This window comes from Nycticebus coucang, chromosome 19 (genome assembly GCF_027406575.1).
Source record: "Nycticebus coucang isolate mNycCou1 chromosome 19, mNycCou1.pri, whole genome shotgun sequence".
NCBI lineage: Eukaryota > Metazoa > Chordata > Mammalia > Primates > Lorisidae > Nycticebus > Nycticebus coucang.
This window is the reverse complement of record NC_069798.1, coordinates 65,170,557-65,193,804: the sequence shown is the minus strand read 5'-3', so window position 1 is coordinate 65,193,804 and position 23,248 is coordinate 65,170,557.

Genomic DNA, 23,248 nt, shown 5'->3' with positions numbered 1-23,248 from the left:
TACATGGTGGCTCACACCTGTAATCCTAGCACTCTGGGAGGCCGAGGCAGGTGGATTGCCTGAGCTTAGGGAGTTTAAGACCAGTCTGAACAAGAGCAAGACTCCACCTCTAAAAATAGCTGGGCATTGTGGCGCGTGCCTGTAGTCCCAGCTACTTGGGAGACTGAGGCAAGAGAATAGTTTGAGTCCCAAAGTTTGAGGTTATTGTGACTCCACGGTATGAATACCTAGGACGACAAAGTGAAACTCTGGCTCAAAAAGAGAAAAGCAAACAAAAGCAGTCTGAGGCAGATGCCACCTTCTAGGGTCACACTGAGCCCCATGTATGCCTCCTTTATGCCACTTATTATATTTTGAACCAAACTTGGTGCAAATTGTGGCTGAATGGAGTAAGTTTGTGGGAAAATGGGCTGTACCCCACACAAGCAAAGAGGATAAAGTTTCCCTGCTAGTCTGCTCCTAGGAGCTGAGAAATGTTTGACATCATCACCACCTCACACCCAGTATTTTGTAAAATCCTCAACCTCAGGGACATCTGTTTTCTGCTTGGTATTTACAACACTCAGTCCAGTGCCTGGTTCATGGCATGCTTTTGATATGTGTGTTTCTTATGTTTACAAATGAATTAATCAATAAAGAAACACCCAAATCATTTGATTAAGATGCTAGTAGCTGAAATTTTGAATTTTTAAAAATGCATAATGTGTAACAGTTCATACATAGAATGGGAAGAAGTATTTGAAAAGAGCAAATTGTGGCTGCCGTGGGGAAGTCACACTGTAATGGCAGCAAGATGCTGTCTGAAGTTGTAGAAGCAAACTGGGGCCGCGGCATGGAGTTACTTTGTGCCCCGGTAATGTCCCTGTGAAAAAATGGTGCCACGTACATACAATCATGCAGTGACTAATGGGGCAGAGAGGAGGTGGGACGTTAAACTGAAGCTGTGAGGACATTGGGTGAACCAGATGATCCAGACGGCCCAAGTCATAAATGTCCAAAACAACATGCCACTGAAAGAGCATAGGACAAGCTGCATCTGACAGGAAGAAGGTGGCAGCAGATGGATTTGGATCCCTGGACTGGGGCTCTAAATGGCCATCTTTATGGTCTGCAAAGGATCAGGGGCCCTGCTAACTGGCTCTCATGGCTGATATCATGGCACTTAGTTTCTTAAGCTTAGTGTTTGCAGAGCCTGTGTGATATCAAGTAAATTATTAAATGATGTTGCAGATTTATAATCATTCATATTTATGTGGAATGCTGTGCTTTGAAAACACTTTCAAATCTATTACTAAGAACCATGCCATTAACAAGGAGAGGAAATTAAAACAAGTAAGAAAATTGAGTGGTAGACTGTGAAACAACCCCCAATATCACAAAAAATATATATTGGACAGAGCCGTCAGCTAGAATGTTTTTCTACAGCATTTTTTGACAATATTGGTGTTTTTCCTCAAGGTGGCAAATATACCAAGGAGGCAACAGATAGGTTTGAACATCGACCCCCAGCCCAGGCATTAGAACACAGTCCAGCTTAACTAAACGCTATTGCAGGTGAGTGACACGTTCAAATGGAACAAAAATATTTTACCAATAAGCCTAAAAGCGCACTGACTTTAAATAAACATTGTGTGTATTTGCAACCAATTTTATAGATTAACACTAATTTCCAAAGAGACTGTGCAAAAGGAAAATTATGAAAGCAGGTTAACCAAAAAGGGAGGCAAGGTTAATAAGCAATTATTATTATCAACCATTGCAGCATTGGCTTGAATTACCCCTGGATAATAGCAATGTCCTTGAAATTAACCTTTCTCTTTTCTGAAACATAAATGTGTTGGTATCCTGCACTGACTAACAAATCACCACAAAGTTAGCAGTTTAAAACAAGAACTACTTGTTATTTTACAGTTCAGTTTCTGTGGATTGAGAGTCCAAGGTGGGGGGAAGGGAATAGCTGCATCTAACTTCTCCTTGGAGTTTCACCAAGTAACTATCAAGGTGTTGACTGGGCTATTCCTCATCTTGAGGTATAACTGGGAAGGGATAAGCACTTCCATGCTTACTGGGGTTAGGAGCCGAATTTGATTCCCTGCTACTGCAGACCTAAGGGCTGTGGATTCTTACGGACTATGCTCAACAACTATGGGACACAGCTCCCGGACGCATGAGCGTTTACTTTACCAAACCACCAAGGAATTCTCTGCTGCCTGGAAGTCTCTCAACTCAAGGAAGACCCAGATTATCTTTTAAAGTTTTCTCCTGATTAAATCAGGCCCACCTAGGGGAATCTCTTTGATTGGCTTGCAATCTGCTGCCTTGAGATCTTAATGACCTGTGTAAAATCTCTTCACCTTTGTCATGGGAATGACATTCTAGCACTTCTTTCTATATCCTCTTGGTTAGCAGCAAGTTACAGGTACCACTCACACTCCAGGGGGTGGAATTATAGGTTCATCTAGTTCTCTAGGTTGAGAACTATGGAAATCCACTTTGTTATGTCCAACACAGTAGGTATAGAGCATTGTTGACCAGAGAGAAAAAAATCCATCCTATGTTGGGAGGAAACACAAATCAGCTAAACTGGGTTTATGAAGATATTTTGGAGAACGTCCCTACTAGAAAAAATAAGAGCATCTTAAGCCAGTTCCTGTTGAGGTGCTCCATTACTATTTGCTGCTATTGCTTTTTATACGTCTGCACAGAATCTTCAGCAACTCTGCTGCAATAGTCCTCCCCTCCCCGGGGCCCCAGTGACCTTGCCCCAGGTCGCTAACTTCTGACATCCTCAGAGTTGTAAATATGCAAATGTGAAAGCCATTATACTTTTTGAGGAATAGTAAATATACTATTTTTGAGATAAAATGATTCAAATGTATGTGAGGAATAATATTTATAAGGCCATGAGGTCACCTTTATTATCTTAAGGGAATCGGTCTGTGTAGAAGCAATAATTAGTGGTTTGTGTCAGGGAAGAAAAGCTCATGGAAGAGTTATTGCAAAGGAGAATTTATTCTTTGGGGGGGCACATGTGTCTGTTTATCTTGAAAATGTAATCTGAAATACCAGAAATAATTGGGCGAAATGTGTCATCATAAATTTTGGCTACATCTCAGTAATTTTTAAAGCTGAAAAGCTTATTAGCAATAGAAAGTAAAGAAAAGAAAAGCACATTTGAAATGAAAATAAAGATAAAATGCCCTTAATGGTCCTGCATTTTTTATTCCTAGATAATTCCCCAATAATAAAATATTGCTTTGTAAATGCCAAATCAAGATATTTTAAAATCTTGATAAATATATGGTGGGACAAAATCTGTATAACTACAAATTTAAGATATATGCTGCAATTGCAGTAAAGAAGTATTATTCCTTATATGTATTTTGAATTTAAGTATGATAATTATGTTTTCTTTATTAATAAACTTTCTAAATGAATTTATAATTTCACCTTTTTCCTATTGTTCTCAATACTGAAAAACACGGTCTAATATCATTTATTGTTATTTTAACTGAAGGTTCAATGGAAAGGGCGTTCTGGCCAATTTTGTATTTGCCAGGGTCGGAGGGTGGAGAGGAGGACTGGTACTCCTGGCCATCTTGAAAAAAATACCATAGTCAAACCCCTCTTTTCTCAACTTGAGAACAATCACTACTAAAACAACTACAAACGGACAAACATTGTCCTAAGGTAAAACAGAAGATTAACAACCATTATTCAAAACACTGGGGCCTATTAAATCAGTGACTTGGCTTCTAATTATACAATCCAGGCATTGTGTCTGATCCTTTGCCATCTGAAGCTCAGGCTCTGTGTCATCAGCCCGTTCTATGCTCCTCATGTGACTAAAAGTTTGGCCAGAAGCCTGTCCTCCTCTGTGAAGTGCTGGAGACTGACAGTGAGCATATTCATCACCTCACATAATTGATAGAAAAAGTAACCTTTATTATACTTATAAAGTAAGAAGGTTAAATATTATAATGTAAAGTGCCTAGTGTCTGATATGGAGTTGATATTTAAAAATAGAGCAAGAAGGGAGGGTAAACAGGAGGACCACACCTATGGAGCATATTGCAAGGGTACAAGTCAAATCTATCAAGTACAGAACATGAATGTCTTAACACAATAATCAAGTAAGTGAGGCAAAGGCTATATTGATTCGTTTTTTTTTTTCTTGGACAAAACACAGTTCGTTAAAATTTATTAAGTGAAAAGCTAAGGGCAAACATGAATTTTCCAAATACATTTGCTTTCTAATAATTTTAACAGTCCATTGAAATTAGAGAGAAAAAGACAGAGTATGAATGGAACTTATACTGTTGTGCAGTCTTTTATGATATACATTGATCTTATAGAATAGCTTATTAATCCAATTTCATAGTCATTCATTATAAGAGTATTAAACTTAATTTGCTATTACAGGCTGTTTTACATATAAAAAAAATGGTATTTCTGTTTGAAAGCCAAAAACTAAACCATGTAAAATGGACAAGTCATTCTACCTTCAGAGCCTTGATTTTCTAATGTCTAAAAGGAAAAGAAGAACAATAATATATTGATTCGTTTGATGTACGCATGTCAAATTGTGTAAGAAAAGCCCACATATTGTACCCCACATGTGCATAAATGTATTCATGATCTATGTGTGTATGATTTAATAAAAAAAAAAATAGAGCGAGAAACACTGAAAGAATTGTGTACAATTTCTTTAAGTATATAACCCAAGTAGAAGTGAATCCATTCATTATTATTCTTGGGGAAAACTTTTCACTCTCCTGAGAAAAAATAACCTAATTGTACGCTCCTTTCATTTCCCCATTTATCAGAGGAATATACTGGTTGTCAAATGTCTTGCTAAAAATCAAGCCATGAAAGAGTTCATGCATGAGCCCTTATCTACTTGTGAGAGCCACTGGACAATTACTGGACAATTTTCTTTGTGAAAAATGCTGACTCAATGTATTTTACAGTATTTATTAACAAATGCATAATAATTTTTCTAAACAACATTACCAGTGTTTGGAAAGCACTTTTCCTGCCCTGGTATAAGTTGGAACTATTTCCTGTTTACAGCATCCCTCAGAGATTGGCAGGAAGTATTTTTAAGTTTGAATATTTGAACTGACCAATTTAAAACAATTGCACGAAACAATACAATGAACAAAAATAGATATTCACTTACTATGGGCACTTAGCTAACTACTAATGATCTTTATCTTGTTTTTTTTTTTTTTTTCTTTTGATTTGGTCTAAAAGGGCATAAAATTATTTATACCAAGTATATGGTCTTGAGCTTGTGTTTCTAGCATAAAGAAAGCAACTCACATTAATAAATTATATTATATTATATAGAGGTGACCATAAAGTTCATGTGAAATTTAATATAGTGTGGAACTTCATGGCCATTGTGTATACATAACAATAAGAACTTAATAATAGTTTAATGTATTAACTGAACTTAAGTAGGGATTAAGGAGTCCAGCTTTGTCTCTGTAAACTATTAACAGAATTTTTCTCAAATACTGGTATTACGCCAGTTTTTTGTGTGCCAAACATAATTTTAAAATATTGTTAGCTTTTTGTAAGTTTTGAAACCATTTCCAAATAAGCATGATTTCACAAACTTTCTGATTACATATTATAGTTATTTTTAAAAATGATATTATTTATCTTTCATTTGTGACACGCTTTTAAAAATAGGAATGTTTCAGAAAACTCCCTGTGTAGCTTCTCTGTGGTCTGTATATATACTTCTGTTTTTAGGGCATGAAAGCTTTTCTTTCATCTTCAAGTCCTATCATTTTTTAACAATATTTCTCCTAAGTACTCTGACCCACAGGACTATATTTTCTCTCATTCTTTTTGTAGCTCTCCTGTGCTCCCTGGGACACTGCTTTCTCCTAATTCTCCTACTTCTGTATGTTTCCCTTTTTGCTTTTTCGAGATCTTATTGGAGGCATTCTCTTTCATTTTATGGTTTACCTCTTTATTTCAACTACAACCACTTTGTAACTATCTCCAATTTCTATCTCTGTTTCTGGATCCTCTGTTTCTAATTAACTACTGGAACTTTACATGTGGGTGTTTCTAATGCGATACAACTTCAGTAAAACATGGTTATTCGGAGTGTAGACAGAGTGATCCCTCAATGGTTTCTACTGTGCAGTCAATAGAAATGTTGACTATTTTTACCTTTGGCTCACAACCAAGGATCATCTCATATTAACCATATTAAGAGGACCCTCAGGTGGGACGTTCAGAATGAACACTCTGTTGAGGATGCCCATCCATATTCATTTGCAGATTTTTGTGAACTAGTTTTTTATTATATTTCTTCCTTCACAAAAATGTCTACCCTACATTTAACACGTGGATGTGTAGATATCTTAGCCTATGAGGAGTCTTCCTCTATCCTATAATCCTCTCCTAAGAACAGGCATCTGCTGAGGCTGTGCTCATGCCTCAGCCCTTGAACTTCATAGTTTTTAATATAGTATCACTGGTTACTTTCCTCTCTCAGTGCTTAAAATAAAGCATACTTGTTACAGAAGGCCAAATTCTATTATTTAACACTATTTAGAAAATCCCATATTTATATTTTGTTTCTAAACACCTCTAGGTGTTGGTAAGAAAGAACTCTCCACTTCTGATTTATTTTGTTTGTTTTCTATCTAGTCTACTCTGCTTTACCTCTTGTACTATGACTTACTGTTAAGAAAACACATGAGAAAGTGAATAATAGTTGATGATCTTTATGATTTACAGTTAGAGTTAGTCTATAGAACTGCATAGACATTTATTTTGAATAGATGGCAAATTGTTTGATATGTTAGGTGGGTAATATAAAATAAGTACTGACAATACATTTGGGGAATGAAGTCCCTGCTATATAGCCATAGGGCGGGGTCATGAAAAAACATGATTTGTCTTTTATTCCCAGAGACAGCATTGAGATTTCCTTTACCCAACAGTGACCAAGTTCCCTTCCGGGATTATAGAAGTCTATTCTTATTTAGAAGGTCTGGTTTCAAGTCCCATGAGGGGTTTCTGAACAAGAATTTAAAGCACTTGTTTTGTAGCATCTCAGAAGGATAACAGAGAACGACAGAAGTAACAGACTGCTCTCATCTATTATAAAACATACTCTGTGCCCTAAAGTATTCTCTGGGCACCAGGCATATAAATTACAATCCACTGAATGGCATTTGGTACAATAAAGACTTTTTTTCCATTATTAATAGAAGTTGAATTTTATGCCAGATTCATTAACTGCAGTAATATCTCATTCTCTATCAAAGATAAGTCTTGGTACAGTAAGTTTAAGACGCCATTGAACTTTTACAAGCTTCCTCTATTCCTCATAGTCTTTCACATGTACTTCCCAGAAGAGGGTAGGGAGGCGTATAAAAATACGGTGTCGATGAAGTTAATGACTTTGAGAAAAAATACTAAAGACGAATATGATATGATTTGTTAATATTTTGAGAGTTAGAAAGTGGAATTATCTGATATTCGTGTGAAATACGACCCAAATTTGATAAGTTATAAATGTTCCTTAAGATTCTTATGGTTCGTCACCCAAAAGCTTTTGATATGGAAGCTCTTATGAAACTTTGAATGAAAATAAAAATACAAATTATAGATGAACTCATCTGTCCAAAGTGCATTTTCCTTTTCTCAGCAAATTCCTGAAAGGACTTTCCATTCAGGTGAAAGTCAAAGGCATTATTGGTACATCTAACAAGCCCACTGCTTTGTCAGTTTTGTTTAGCCAAATGGCTTTTGAATAACTATCATTTCAAAGCCATCATAACTTCACACAAATACTAGATATGATTTTTTTCAATTCTATTCCAAACTTGAGCCCTAGTCAATAGGGTCACATGTTGTTCTTACTTTCCTTTTGTTTTTACCAAAATCATAGGTCATAACAGTTAAATTGATGAATTATATATTTTTAACTTTCAAAAAGTGAGAAAATATTAAAAACAAGACTTCTTAATATTTATTTCTGTGTTTCCATATACTTACTGACTGAATACCAAGGAAGATGTGCAAATAACTGCATACAGTGATTATATAAATTTGCATTTAAAGTGGTTTCATATACTAAAACTATAAGACTCTCCAATCAAATGATAAGAATTTATATTGAAAATAACAAAAGAATTTATATTCATAATCTTTGTGTGTGATTGCTTAAATGACTTTAGATTTTAATTAAAAACTCCTTTGTAGAGATCTATGATAGTCCCTAATTTAGTTCACTATGGCAATTTGAGGAAAGGAGAAAAATTATTACTAATTAATTTTAAAGCTATTTCCGTTGGTGTCTTTATTTACAATCCTTTTAGCTGAGAATTCAGAAATTATTTTTTCCTAAGGTAGAGCAGAATTGGACAGAGAAATAAACCTTACCAGTTATGTTTTTCTAAATAAAACTTATGTCCCATGTTTGGAAAGAATCCTTTTGTTTTAGGAAAACACAATGTGATCCTGGCTTATAAGATGTCTAAATTTTCATGGTTATAGTATTTATTTGAAATTTAGCTTATCCATGCCATGCTGAATTTTCCAATCAAACCTACAAGTCATCAATTACAGGAATCAGTTAATTTCTATCACAATTGTATTTGGTGCAAATCATTAAAATATCTGAATGTGATTCAATTAGCTAAATATCAATGAAGCCGCATCACTTGACATATGACAAGTAAAATAAAAATTATAAATGCATTAAAAGTTAAAAAGATTGTCTCTGTCTATATATACATATACACACACACATACATATCAAAAAATACATGACATCTCTCTTTTTTTTTTTTTTTTTTGTGGTTTTTTGGCCGGGGATGGGTTTGAACCCGCCACCTCTGGCATATGGGACTGGCGCCCTACTCCTTGAGCCACAGGCACCACCCCAAAAAATACATGACATAATGGTTCCAAGTGACCTGTATTTCTGAGTTACAGGGATTAAATTACAAATTGTTTTTTGGGAGTGTAATTAGTAGGTATCAAATTCATTTTAGTAAACAATTAAATGCTCATTTCTAAGACTACATAAATGTATTTTTCTAGAAAGTTTCTTTCTCCATCAACCTGAAATATAGGCAGCTGAAATTCAGTAATGTTTAATCTAAGTGAAAGTCAAATGAATTTTTTTTTTTTTAGAGACAGAATCTCATTTTTTTGCCTTCAGTAGAGTACCATCACATCACAGCTCACAGCAACCTCCAGCTCTAGGGCTCAGGCGATTCTCCTGCCTCAGCCTCCCAAATAGCTGGGACTACGGGTGCCCACCACAACGCCTGGCTATTTTTTTGTTGCAATTTGGCTGGGGCTGGGTTCGAACCTGCCACCCTCTGTATATGGGGCCGGTGCCCTACTCACTGAACCACAGGCACCACCCAGAAAGTCAAATGAAATTTAAAATAAAGTTGAACCTTGAAAACTATGCATAAATATATATTTAATTCATATATAAGTATGTAAATTTAAGTTAGAAGAGAGTGTTAAGTAAGAGGAGAAAAGGCAAGGTCAGAAGTGATGAAAGTGCACTTATGGCCAGGGTTAAGAAACATAATATTACTGTTGTACTCATACCACCTGGAGGAAAAACTTGGCCCCCACTTCAGGAATAAATCAGATGGTGATTTATTACACCTACACAGGGGACCGCAGCCCAAAAGGCAAACAGCCCCGAAGTGAGGAGCAGGCTGACTTTTATACCATTTTTGTTGCCATGCAAGCAAGCAAAAATAAAAGCAGAACGTGGCAGTTAGCTCGGGGTGGAGTTACAGTCAGGGGGCTACAGTGTGGCGACAGCATGGCGTACAACGTGGTGCTTGGCATGGAGACAGCTTGGGAAACTCAGTAGCTCTGGAAACTTTGCTGGACCAAGTTTTCACCATTGTTTTACCTGTGGCTAGGAGTCTTTGGGAACTCAGGGAACTTCCTTGTTATGAAACCTGTTCTCAGAATTAACCCAAGTGGGGGTTTGAGACCTGCGGGGACTCAGGCTGAGACAGTTAGGAGCCTTTAGGGGTTCTTTTGCTGGGTATTACATTACTTCTAAAAAAGAATGCAGTATTTGGTTAACTGGACATTTCTGATATTGGAAGCTCTATGAGTATATAAGTTCAAGTATTTCACATACAGTTAATGCATAGGGGCCAAAATATATTGTAGATCATAGAGAGAGTGTTTTTTTTTTTTTTTTTTGCAGTTTTTGGTCAGGATCAGATTTGAACCCACCACCTTCAGTATGTGGGGCCAGCACCCACTCCTTTGAACCACAGGCACCGCTGAGAGAGTGATTTCTTTAAACAAAAAATTGTACTTTGTAATTGTTAGAAATTTTGTTTGCAAGCCACATACACCAAACCCGGAGAACTTGAGGAACAGACAGAAAACATCCTGTTTACATGGAGAGGCTGAGTGAATTGATGAGAAAGATGAAAGTCCTCATGTCAGAAAGGACAGAACCCCCAAACTGTAATAATCTGTGATCTAGAAACTAAAATTTACTTCACTCCTGGGTACTAAGCAGCTTTGTTCCCATGTCATCAGGCCAACATCCACAATCCAGGAAGAAAACTTAATCGACTTAGTGAGGTGAAGAACTCAAGTGGTCTGCACAAACCCTTTCCTGCTTCCTGACCTCACAGAGTGCGCTTCCCAGCATCCTCTTCCTCTTAACAAGTCTGCAGGCGTGAGTGGTGTGGGCCATTTCCAGGCCTCCTTTTGGCACCACGTGCCTGCTCCTTTCCTCTTCCCTTTAGCTGCAACACAGCAGCCCTGAAATTCCTCACTTTTTTCAAACACACAAGGACAAATGCCCTCAGATGAAGACATACCCTAAGTCTCTGAATGACCTTTCAAGGCAGAGTCAATTTGGACTATTCTTCTGATCATTTCACAACACACACACACACACACACACACACACACACACTGCACTCATTTAGAAACTATGTTGAACTTGGCCTCTTATCATTGTGTGGATACTATTTCATGTGTATGATCCTGTTAAAGGGGGAAAAAACTGTGAAATAATTTAAAGAGGTTTATTCTGAGCCAATATGAGTTATATGGCCCAGGGAAACATAAACCCAAGTGGTCCCAAGGCAATTGGATTAAAGTTTGGTTTTACACATTTCAGGGAGATGGGAATTGCAGGTAAAACCATCCATCAATACATGAAGGTATATCTTGGTTTGGCCTGAAAAGACAGGAACTCTCAAAGTTGGGGCTTCAGATGTCAGAAGTGGGTTTAGGGATAATTTAATTGGCAATTTGAGAGTAGTAAGCTTTGTCTAAAAATTTGGAGTTGGAATGAAGGAATGCTTAAGTTAATATAAGGGGTCTGCTATCCCTCATGTGATAGTGTGCCAGCGAAAAAGGTAAAAAAAAAAAAAAAAAAAAAGCACCCTTTTTAACTAGATTTTATGGATAGTAAGAAATGACAACTCTCACCTGGCATGGCCTTGGGCCTTGTTTGGAGTTTGGCATCTTATTACCACAAAGAGTTTGTTTTGTTTGCTTATGGTGTCTATTTGAACATTAATCCGGGTCAGCTGCTGTACCTACACCCCAGAGGGAGAAGGTTTAACGGGACGTATCTATACAGCCTGACCTCTGCTCCTGCAGTGGCTCAGCTTTTCTGGGGGCTCCTTGGTCAAGAGGGAGTTTATTCAGTCCGTGGTGGGACTTAAGATTTTATTTTTAGTTTACAATCCCAAAACAAGAGTGTTTACATTCACAATTTTGGAACTCTTCTATAAATAGTGTTTTAGTGAATGGATCATCCTGCAATTTTCTTCTTTGGTTTCAGTATGATGTTTTGAAATTTACTCATGCTGATACACACGATCATAGAATCATGCAGTTCTTGTAAACTCAGTACAAATTCACTTTCTCTCATGTACTTTCACCAAAATAATGCAAAATGTGATATATGCTTCTCTTTTGAAAGTCCGCTAATGTACATACATATATTTGTGCGTGTATACGTATGTATATCGTGTGTGACCACATGTTAAAAGGGCCGCGAGCATTTTGGCTCCACTTTCATAATTTTTATCCATATCCATGAGAGTTTCTTTTCTGTGGAGTTGTTTGGAAATTGAATATTCATGTCTTTGATCAATTCTACAAAATCGTTATCCATTGTCCCTTTGAACCATACTTCCCACTATGCAACTCTATTGAATTTGTTTTCAGTTTTATCTTCATTTTTTAGCCTCACTTCCTAGTTACCATGTCTTTGCCGATCATCCAGTTTACTAATTGTTTCAGCTGTGTGCATCCTTCATTCTGTTGTTTAATCCAGCCATGGCACTTGGAAGAATATATTATTTCAATAATACATATTAATTTTCATAGTCTATTTGTCTTTCTCATTTAAATTTGCCTTATCTTTTTGTAAAAATCTGGCACATTGCTTATGTTTTCATTTCCACTTTTATTTCCATAATAATTAGGTGATAATTCTCTGGCTGGGAATTTCAGGGGTTGCTTCTTTCTGCTGTTGTTGTATGGCTACCTCTTGCTCCTGGAAGCTTTTCTCCTTATGTGAATGGAATTAGATGTGAAAGCATCGCAGGGTGTTGCTTTCTCTAACAAATATTGGTTTTGTTTTGCCAGGTGTCGTAGAGTTGGTTTAAACCTAGGGCCACTCATATCAACGTTGAATTTGGAGTTTCCTGCACCACACAGAAACTGTATTTGAACATTAAACCTAAAGCAAGCCCACTGTTACCAATTCTTAGGTGTGGTTTTTATCCCATTCAATAGTCTGATGAAGATCAACAAGATTTCATATTGTCTCTCTTCAACAGGGGCCAGAATTACTTTTAATTTTGTTACTTCAGTGAGATTATAGTCTTTCCACAGGACTAGCTGTTTGAGAGCCCCCATGTGAAAATTAAATCGTCTTTGACACTGATCTTGGCAAGGACCCCAGCACAGTAGGAGCTACTTACCACTCTGGCTTTACAACCATCTTCACGTAGTGCTCCAGGAACTTGTCTTATTTCCTTACTAATTCAGCTATGTAATTAAAGTAATGCTCGTTTATATTATCCGTCACCTTCACATATCATATACAGTATGTTCTCTATGATGGCATTATTAGGTCTTTCTACTATGAAATGTAATTGAGTATAGGGAAGATTAAATAAATAGTCATTAAAAGCCTATTTGACTTTTTTGGCATGATACTAATTTTGTTTTATAAGCAATCTTTAAACAGACAAATAATGTGTACTAGTCTTTTAAAACCATTTTAGATCTGAGTTTCAATAATTGAAATATATGCTAGTCTTTAAAAGGAAAATTAAATTTCTCACAGATACTGAAAGCATTGAGAAAATATTACTGACAACCTTGGCAATTAAATGAATACAGAAAGAAAAGAATTGTGGCTTAATGTGGATGTGGGCGTATAGTAATGCAAATAAGAAAACCTTTTAAAGAGCTCATGAAGCATATACGAAAAAATATCATTACCCAAAGCTAAAGAACACTGTTTACTGATAGTATTGTTCCTAGACACTACAGCCAAAAGGAAGAAAAGAAATAACACAATGATGAAAAGTGGAAGAGCTAAATAGGATGGAATAATTTAAAACAAACAATAAAAAGTTGGTTGTAATGACTTTATCACCAAGCTTGAAATGAACCTCAAGCAAATAACTAAAGTTTTTCGATGATCAGATTCCATAATTGTCATAATTCCATGGTCCTACCATGAGCACAAAGATAATATGCTATATATTATTTTTCTGCAATAGAAAAGAAAGAGAAACTAGACTTAATAGTGAAGTAGAAAGCAGTAAATTCACTGGGGTTCATGAGATCACTAATCTATATAAATATCAGGTTATACGTAAACATATTTCCATTGAACTATTATGTAACAGAATTTATTTCTGTATTAATTCATAACTAATTTCTTTTAGAGAAAGTTTATCCAGCATTTATTTTATTAATAATTTACTTTTAATTATAATGTATGCATAATAGTTGCAAATATGTATGAAGTACATGTAATATTTTCATGTAAGCATACAATGTGTTTGAGCAAATCAGAATAAGTGGGATATCCATCATCTCAAGCATTTGTCCTTTTTTTGTATTAGGAACATCCCAACTCCAGTTATTTTTTTTCTTTGAAAATATTATGGGGCACACACATTCTGGTTACATAATTTGCTTTTATTTTGAAATATACAATAAATTATTGTGAATTATAAATGCCCTATTCTGTTGGTAGGCATTAAATCTTTTCAGTGATAAAGTTTATCTCTTCACTTATTTTCATAATTGTTATGCATAACATTTTATTTCAAATCCAAGGTTTAATGGACATTGAATTCTGCTTCACTAGTGACTTTAACTGTAGCTCTTTACATCGATTAAATATTTTTCCCTCTTGCACGGTGCCTTCATGATTGATAGTCACAATAATAAAAATCTGGTACACTGCTCATGTTTTTGCTTCCATTTTTATTTCTGTAATAATTAAAATATACTATTGTCTATAGGTGATAATTCTCTGGCTGGGAATTAAAGGGGTGCTTATTTCTGCTATTGCTGTTTGGCTAACTTGTTCCTAGATGCTTTTCTCCTCATGTGAATGGAATTAGACTGTGAAAACATCTACTATAACATACATTAATTAATTAAAAAAACTAAACCCCAAAACGATATAAATTATAATCCCACAACCACATGCATGCAACAGAGAGTGCTGACTGCTAACTGGTCTGGGGCAGCTGATGGACAGTAGAGAACTCTGCTTTCATTGGCTGTATTTGGTGACTGAGGCAACTCATCTCTGTTCTGAGTGTTTCTTACCCTCCTGGGATGTTTGATCCCAATGACAAAATGAGCAAACCAAATTATCCAAGTACTTTTTAACAGTGCTCCCAGCCATGGAGCCGGATCTGACTGGCCAGGAAGACCAAGATGGCTAGAGATTTCAAAAGGGGCTGTACAGAGAGAGAGAACTCTAAGAGTCTAATGAGAATTCCCACATGTATGAAATACTGACTAGTACATATGGAGAGAAAAAAACATGAAGTGAAAGAACAACCCCCCTGAGAATCTTAGAGGATACAGTGCTCAGTACTCACACAGATGGGAATGATGCTCATTTTCACCAACCATACTGGAAAAACCTCAGAATCTACAGAACATTGTATCGACCCCTCCAAAAAAGTCTTGCTTCAAGATTAGAAAATAACTAGTGTCAGACTAAAAGCAGCCCCCTCTCTGTTCCACAACAAATCTCAGTGTATTTATGTAAGTACATATAAAATTCACAATGTGTGGAATACAGCCAAATATTACTAGACATGCAAAAAACAAAAAAAAAAAGTATAATCCATAATGAGGAGAGAACTCAATCAATTAAAACAGATCAGAAATGACGCACATATTATAATTAGCAAACGAGAACCTTAAACTAATAACAGTATTCCAGATGGTTAAAAAGTAAAGTAAAAACATAAAAGATATCACAAGCCTCAGACTGGATTCTAGAGTTAAAAATTACAATATATGGAATAAGCCAACTGAATGTGATTTACAGCAAATTAGACATGTGGAAAAGAAAAGATCATTGAACTTGAAGAGATAGCAATATAAATTATCCCAATAAAATATACAGACAAAATAAAATTTAAAAAAATTAACAAAACGTCACTGAGTGGTTGTACAGCTTCAGGTGGTTTAATACATAATTATAGTCCCAAAGAAGGAGCAGTGAAAGAAGAGGACCAAAAAATTCTAGAGTAAATATCTCAAAACCTTCTAAATATTATTCTTAAAAGCTGTAAACTCATAGTGAAATTATAGTAAATCACACAGTAATCCAATTCTCAAAACCAAGAGAATAAAAAGAAAAGAGAAATATAAAAAGAAAAAACCTTAAAATGAGCCAGAAGTAAAAATACATTGGTTGTAGGTAGTTTTTAAAAAGCATCCAATTAACAAAACTAAACTACTGATTGAAAAGATACACAAAATTGACAGACCAAGAAACTATATATATATATGAAATAATATAACTATAAACTATATATATATAGAATCTAGGAAATGCAAAGTAGTCGGTAGTGAAGGAAAGTAGGTCAGTGTTGCCTGGACAGGACGTGTGCAAAGCAGCATGGGCTGGAAAGATTAAAAGTGCTTGAGTTAATTTGGGGGGATGGTGGATATTTTATTATCTTTGTTGTAATGATGTTTGTTATGCTTTTAAATATATGTCAAAATGTTTCAAATTGTACTCTCAAATTATGTGCACTTTATAGAATCTCACACCTGCATGCATCTATAAAGTAATATGGTACTGTGAAACTGGTATGTAACATTTCCATGTCAATTCTGTTAACAGGTGTGTATCTAACCTTTAACCTGAAGACAGTCCTTGACTTTTGATGGGTTTACATCCTAACAGACCCATTGTCAAGTTGAAAATATCATAAGTTGAAAATTCACTTAATGGTTTAGCCTAGCCCATCTTAAACATGCTGAGAACATTTACATTCATCTATACTTGAGAAAAATCAACTAACACGAATCCTATCTTACAATAAAGTATTAATTACCTCATGTACATAATTTATCGAATAATTCACCAAAGTGAAAAAACAGAATCGTTTTGGCAATGTCATTGTAAAGTCCAAAAATTATTAAGTCAAACCACTGTACATTGGGAACTGTCTGTAAATTCTAGAGAATATAGTCGAAGGTGACATACATGTGTAACACCAGCACAGATAAGAAAATTATATGTACCAAATTTAGCACAGAAAACAGAATAGGAAAAAATGAGGCGAATTATGTGTATGAGGTGTATTTGTTTTTGTTTCTTCAATTTAAGAAGTGAGACCTCTAAAACAAACACAGCTAAATGTTAACATATTCTTAATCTAGTAGTTGGACATGTTTTACCTACAAGATGTTTCTATACGCTTATTATTTTTCAGAATATAAAAATAAACATGGGCTACAACGTACTCTAACACCAATATCACTTTTGTATCCAAACTGTGAAGTTTATCATTTATTGTGCACTTTTTGTTTCAAAAATTATAAAAAAGTCTTCACATAAATTATATTCTTTTTTACCATAATATTCCTTTGAAATATATCCAATTATTATACAGCTTTAAACCTCAGAAGTTTCAAAATTGGGGAGATTACAACAGTCTGTTTAGCTCTCACCTCTGCTGTGTTAACCACCAAATGTCCCCAAGATTGGAACAGTTTATGAGTGATAGGGTCAACAAAGCTGTCATAATAGTGGCAATAATAAGTGGGCAGTATTCATGAAGAACAGATATTTTTTTTTTTTTTTTTTTTTTGTAGAGACAGAGTCTCACTTTACTGCCCTCGGGTAGAGTGCCGTGGCGTCACACGGCTCACAGCAACCTCCAGCTCTTGGGCTTAAGCAATTCTCTTGCCTCAGCCTCCCGAGCAGCTGGGACTACAGGCGCCCACCACAACGTCTGGCTATTTTTTTTTTATTGTTGCAGTTTGGCCGGGGCTGGGTTTGAACCCACCACCCTCGGCATATAGGCCGGCGCCCTACTCACTGAGCCACAGGCGCCGCCCAAGAACAGATTTTTCTTAATGTAACTATCAAATGTGTCTCTGTGCAGGTTTCATGAACCACAAACCATGTTTTCAATGAATCAGATTAGTAGGTTCAGAAGAGTTAAGCACAAAGCTAAGAACACTCATACATCACACACACCCACAAATACATACTAACACATGAAATGGCCAAAGATATTCCACAGATAATACTGGAAGGACATTTTTTAAAATGTTGGTAATGGATATATCAAATCCAATGAATTGTATGTGATCTGTATTTTTATGGTTTGTTAATTTTTCAAATGTACAAAAATAAGTTACTTCTATAGTCTAAAAACTTTTGAAACATAAGTTTCATTAATATTTCCATTAGTAAAATAATTATTTTATTTTTCATCCAGGATGGTTTCCTTTAAATATTTTTAACATCCCTTCAACTAGTTAACCACCAACCCCCTTTGTTGTATTTTCTAAAATATGCTTTCAACTGTGCCTTTCTGCATTAACTTAATCCCTGCATAGTTTTCATGATATAATATCTGTCTCATTCTTTAGTCCACATCTTATCTTTCTCTAATTCAAATGCATTGCACATCCAACACGTTTTCTAAAACTAAAATATGATTTAGTTCTGCAAAACAACTCTTGCAATACTTCTGCAGGCTTTCCACCGCTTTTAGCATTTGAACTCATTTTATCTTCATTTTAGATATTCTCTATACACTTTTCCCAGTATTCATTCCTTCCCAACATTATTATGAAGTGCTAATGCTGTGTCTGAAACACTCCTAAGTGCTGGGTATATATTGGTGACCAGGACGACCAACCTCCCTGACCTTTGGAATTTAAATTCAAGCAGGATGAAATGACATGTAAAAAGTGGTAATGACCTTGGGAAAAAAATCACTACAAGCAGTAAAGCGTACCCAGAAGAGAGGTGGTGCGTTATAATTTTACACAGTGTAACTGGTGAGCCTGTAGTTAAGAAGGTGACGCTTGAGCAAAGATTTAAAGGAGGTGAGAATGTGTGTACACGGGTACCTCTGGAGCAAAATCCAGCAAGGAAAGAGCAACCACAGATACTCGAGCAGGTATCTGCCTGTGTGTGGCTGGTTCAGTACCACAGAGTAGAGGGGAGGAAGCAGCAGAATAAATACCCTTCCCTTCCCTCCTGCACTCAGCATCTGCTGTGGGCCCCACGGGGCAGCCAAAGCAGGGGTGGGGTGGCTAAGGGGACTCACTCTGTACACGCCAGACTCCCAGGTCAGAAAACAGGGAGGAAAAGGCAGTCCACAGAATAAATGGGAAAAGTAAAAAATAATCAAAGATCAATAGTTCAGTACTGTTTTTTTCAAATTTGAGATACTTTTTAGGTATGCACGAGAAAGAACAGAGGAGTTGGATTTGAGGGTCCAGATATAATATTGTGATAGGAAACTGTGACTCCTCCACACAGAAATACATGAACTACAGTTTACCCCGGAGAGATGGTTGCATTTTCCTCACTTTGTTTTTTGAGCATACATTGCTATACATATAACGGTTAAATGCGAAACAACACATATTTCATCAGTCCCCTAAAAATATAATGCATTATAGATGGAGCAGGTAGTCGAAGTTTGTGGAAAGTATTTTAAGTATTTTTATTTTGTCGATGAAATAGGAAACAAAGCCATCGACTGACACTGATGATGGGGGGTGACAGGGGAGGTCTGAGGAGAGGAGGATGTATTGGAAAAGTCATCTGGGAGGGAGGAGATGTTGATATGTGGTATGATTTCCAGTATAAAACTCCCAGCTAAAATGCATGGAGAGAAAATGACACCCGGAAAGCAGATAGAGCTGCAAAGGTGCTGGAAACGGGGCAGAAGCAAAATTGGAATTTGTCCAGATTGAAGTGAAGGGCAGTCAGGAAAGCGAGGGCCCCAGAAGGACAGTAATTGTGAAGATTGGCCACTTTTCAGTTACCTGAGGAGAAAACTTGGACCATAAAGGGAGCAGGGAAGAGAAAAAGTAAAACAGAAACAAAGAAAACAGCAAACCAATAGATTTCAGATACCTGTGCTGACAGAGTATAGCTGGGTTACTAGAGGGACGAAGTTGCTTCCAAGTGATCTCACCAAATATTTTCACTTATAATTAACAAAAAAGCCAACACTCTACATGAACAATAACAAAGAATGAATCACCAGCGTCCTCACAGCCCCTGCCCCCCACACAGTAAAGAAATAACCCACCATCCATGATAAGTCTCCTCTCTTCTTCATCCTCCCATCCTGTTCATAGAGCCCAGCGGCCTCCCTTGCTCTCAGGGGTCTGCTCCCACACCAAAGGCAACGGGTCATTTTCATCACTTACACAAACCATTTAACCTAACTTCAGTGAAGGTGAATTAATTCTGGGTCAATAATTCATTCACATTCAACACTGACAAAAATAAATATTATTGAATTTTCTTTTTTATTAAACCATAGCTGTGTACATTAGTATGATCGTGGAGCACCATACACTTGGTTCTAACATTTTCACAGAATGAATCCTGACTTATTTCAACCTTCCATGATTAAGACCCATAGACCACAGCATTTCTAATTTACATCATCTTTGTTAATGAATCATTCCTACATAAATACCAACAACCAAACAAATGTCTGGCATTTAGAATTTTGGAGAAAAACTTCCTGTGGACAGCTGCCCGTTCCAGTCAGGGTCTGATTACACAGATCACCCTAGCCCTGAGAAAGCCAGCCTATAGGCCAACGGTTCTCAACCTGTGGGCCGTGACCCCTTTTTAACAATGAAAATGCATTGCGGCATCAGGAAGGTTGAGAACCAGTGCTGTAGGCAATGGATGTGTGGGGTGTTGTTTAGAATGCCTCCCTCTTGTGAAATGGATTTCACCTGTCAATCATTCAGACTTTAATAGGTTTGACTACACAGAGGCCATAATAAATCGATTGCTTGTACACTCATATCAATACCATCCTTCCCTCCAGTCTATGGAAAAATTATCTTCCATGAAACGGGTCCCTGGTACCAAAAAGTCAAGGACTGTTATGTTAAATAATGAGCTAGCAAATTTAATAAACAAGCACACTCACTAGCCACCTTATACCTTTGCCTTCTATTTTAATATGTATTACTTTGATGACATCAGAGAATAACAATGTAATAAAATAACTGTCATTATTCTCTGTCCTTAGGTCTATAGAGAAATAAAATTTGCTATTCATATATTGGAATGTTTGTGTATATTTAACATCAAATATTAAGTTATTGAGTTATGAAAATGAGTTTCCCTAAAACTGTCCTTGTTCATGTACTGTTTGGAAAATGTTAGTCTACCCTCAGAGCTAAAGGTGGGCAATCTGAAAGGTCATTTTTTCTTAAATTTTTCAGTATTCCAAGATAACAATATACAAAGAATTTCCAAGTATAAAATAATTCAATTAATGGCAAATTACCAACATTCTGCTTCCCATATTACCCTGTCCTAGAAGTTCCTCTGTCTTCTCATCCCATCAGTTAATGTTATGAGCATCTTTTCCTAAAAAGTTCAGTTATGATTTCAAGACTCGTGTGCCACATGGTTACTAGCATATCCCCACAGGTAATTTGCAGGAAAAGTATTCAAAGCAGACTGGAGAACGATCACATAAATCCTTTGTGTGTATTTTCTTCCAAGGTCAAAATCTGGCACGTGGAAATGTTATTAAATTAGTTCTCTTCAAGGTCATGGCTAGAACATAAATGTCAATGGGAAAAGACCAACATTTGCATTGCATATGAAGTGTGACCAACGACAGGTGTGTCCGTTACATGGCTCATAAGACCAGCAAGGATTACTGAAGAGTTACTACTCATTTGATGAAAAACAAAATTCAGTGAAATGGAATGCACGGGGATCCCGTCATGTTGCTGAACCAGGCAAACCTGAATACACAGGCCATACAAGACAGAAATGACAATGTTTTAGCACAGTTAGTAGGGCAATATCATTCAAAACAAGCACAACATCATGGTATAGGTCAAGGAAACCTAGCGGCCATGTCTCTCGGCTCTTCACCGTAGGGCTGAAGATATTTATGCCGCTGATGGCCAGTTGTTCCCTAAATTACAGCGCTGGCTGGGGCACAGACAGAAGAAGATCAAACAGTGATTTCGAATGCACTGTTTTTTCCACATTGTTAATGTATTTTAGAAACTTCATTTTAAGGATAAAATTTTAAACCAAAACAAGAATAAAAACCTTCTACTCAGGCGCTTTGAGGTAAGGTTCTTAGCTGAATCTAAGAGAAAAGAAAAATCATTAGCCTGCGTTAGAAAAGATAACCCTCCTCTTCCTGCTAACACTTTTCACATTTTCCTTTTGATCATTGCTAACAGACCTCATTTGGGCTGCTTCCTTTCATGTTTCTCTACCTCACCCCATCTCTCCCTTTAACTAAGGAAGATTTTCAGGTTTTAAAATCAAGACTTGAGCTACCAAGGGCCAAATAGATTGATAACTGAGCAGGATGCCTTATTAGCAGAAACTGAAAACACTGAAAAAGCCCAAACATTCTAGCAAAGATTTTTGGTGTTCATTTCTTCTTCCAGTTACAAAGTTACTTCTACTTTATGGCCTAAATTGCTCTCTTGCTGGCTGAAGAATCTCCTCATTAGCATGAAGCTATAAAATATTAACGGAGGGATTATTCTTTCTTTGGAACAAGGCACTTTGAACAATTTGCTCAATATATTTCCAATTTATACTTCCTACTTCGTTGAAGAAACTGTCTGTCCAAATGGCATTGGAAAGAAGGTACAGAATTAGCCCAGGCAACACAAAACAGCTCATCAGCTGTGGAAGAATAGGCTGTATTTCATCAGGCCAGATTTTTTACTGATGACCTTGATCATAAACTTAACATGGGCACAATTATTTCCAAAACAGTGAAAAGGCTTGCTAAAATGCTTACGTGTGTTATACAACATTAATGTTCCTGAATGATGTTTATTTTTTCCCTGTGGTTGAGTTGTCCAGCTACATGTTTGCATATATAAATATCTCAATTATTATGAAATAAAATAAGTTCTATCATGCTGTTTGAAAGTATATTTTATCTACCAAACAAAATGCCAAGATCATGAGGAAATATTTCAAATGTGATTAAGTTAATAGCAGAGTTTATCCCCACAAATGTTCTGCAGCTCCTGCGTATAGTAGAGACTCAGGTGAATGCAACAGTCTTTGTTGATCCTTGAGAGCAGCTGTTCTCAACCTATGGGTCGCAACCCACAGGAACTGAATTAAAAGGCTGTAGCATTAGGAAGGTTGAGAACCACTGCCTTACAATGATAGTTACCAAAAGCTGACAGGATGTGAGGATGAAGAGAGGCTGATTAATAGCTACAAACATACCTTTACACAGTGTTCAAAAGCATAATAGGATGACAATAGTTAACAATAATATATTGTATATTTCAAAATAGCTAGACTATCTAACATGTTCCCAACAATAAGAAATGATAAATGTTTGGGGTGGAGTGTATTCTAAATTCCCTGATTTGATCATTACGCATTGTGTGCATGGATCACAATATCACACGTACCCCATGAATATGTACAAATATCATGCATTGATTTAAACAGCTA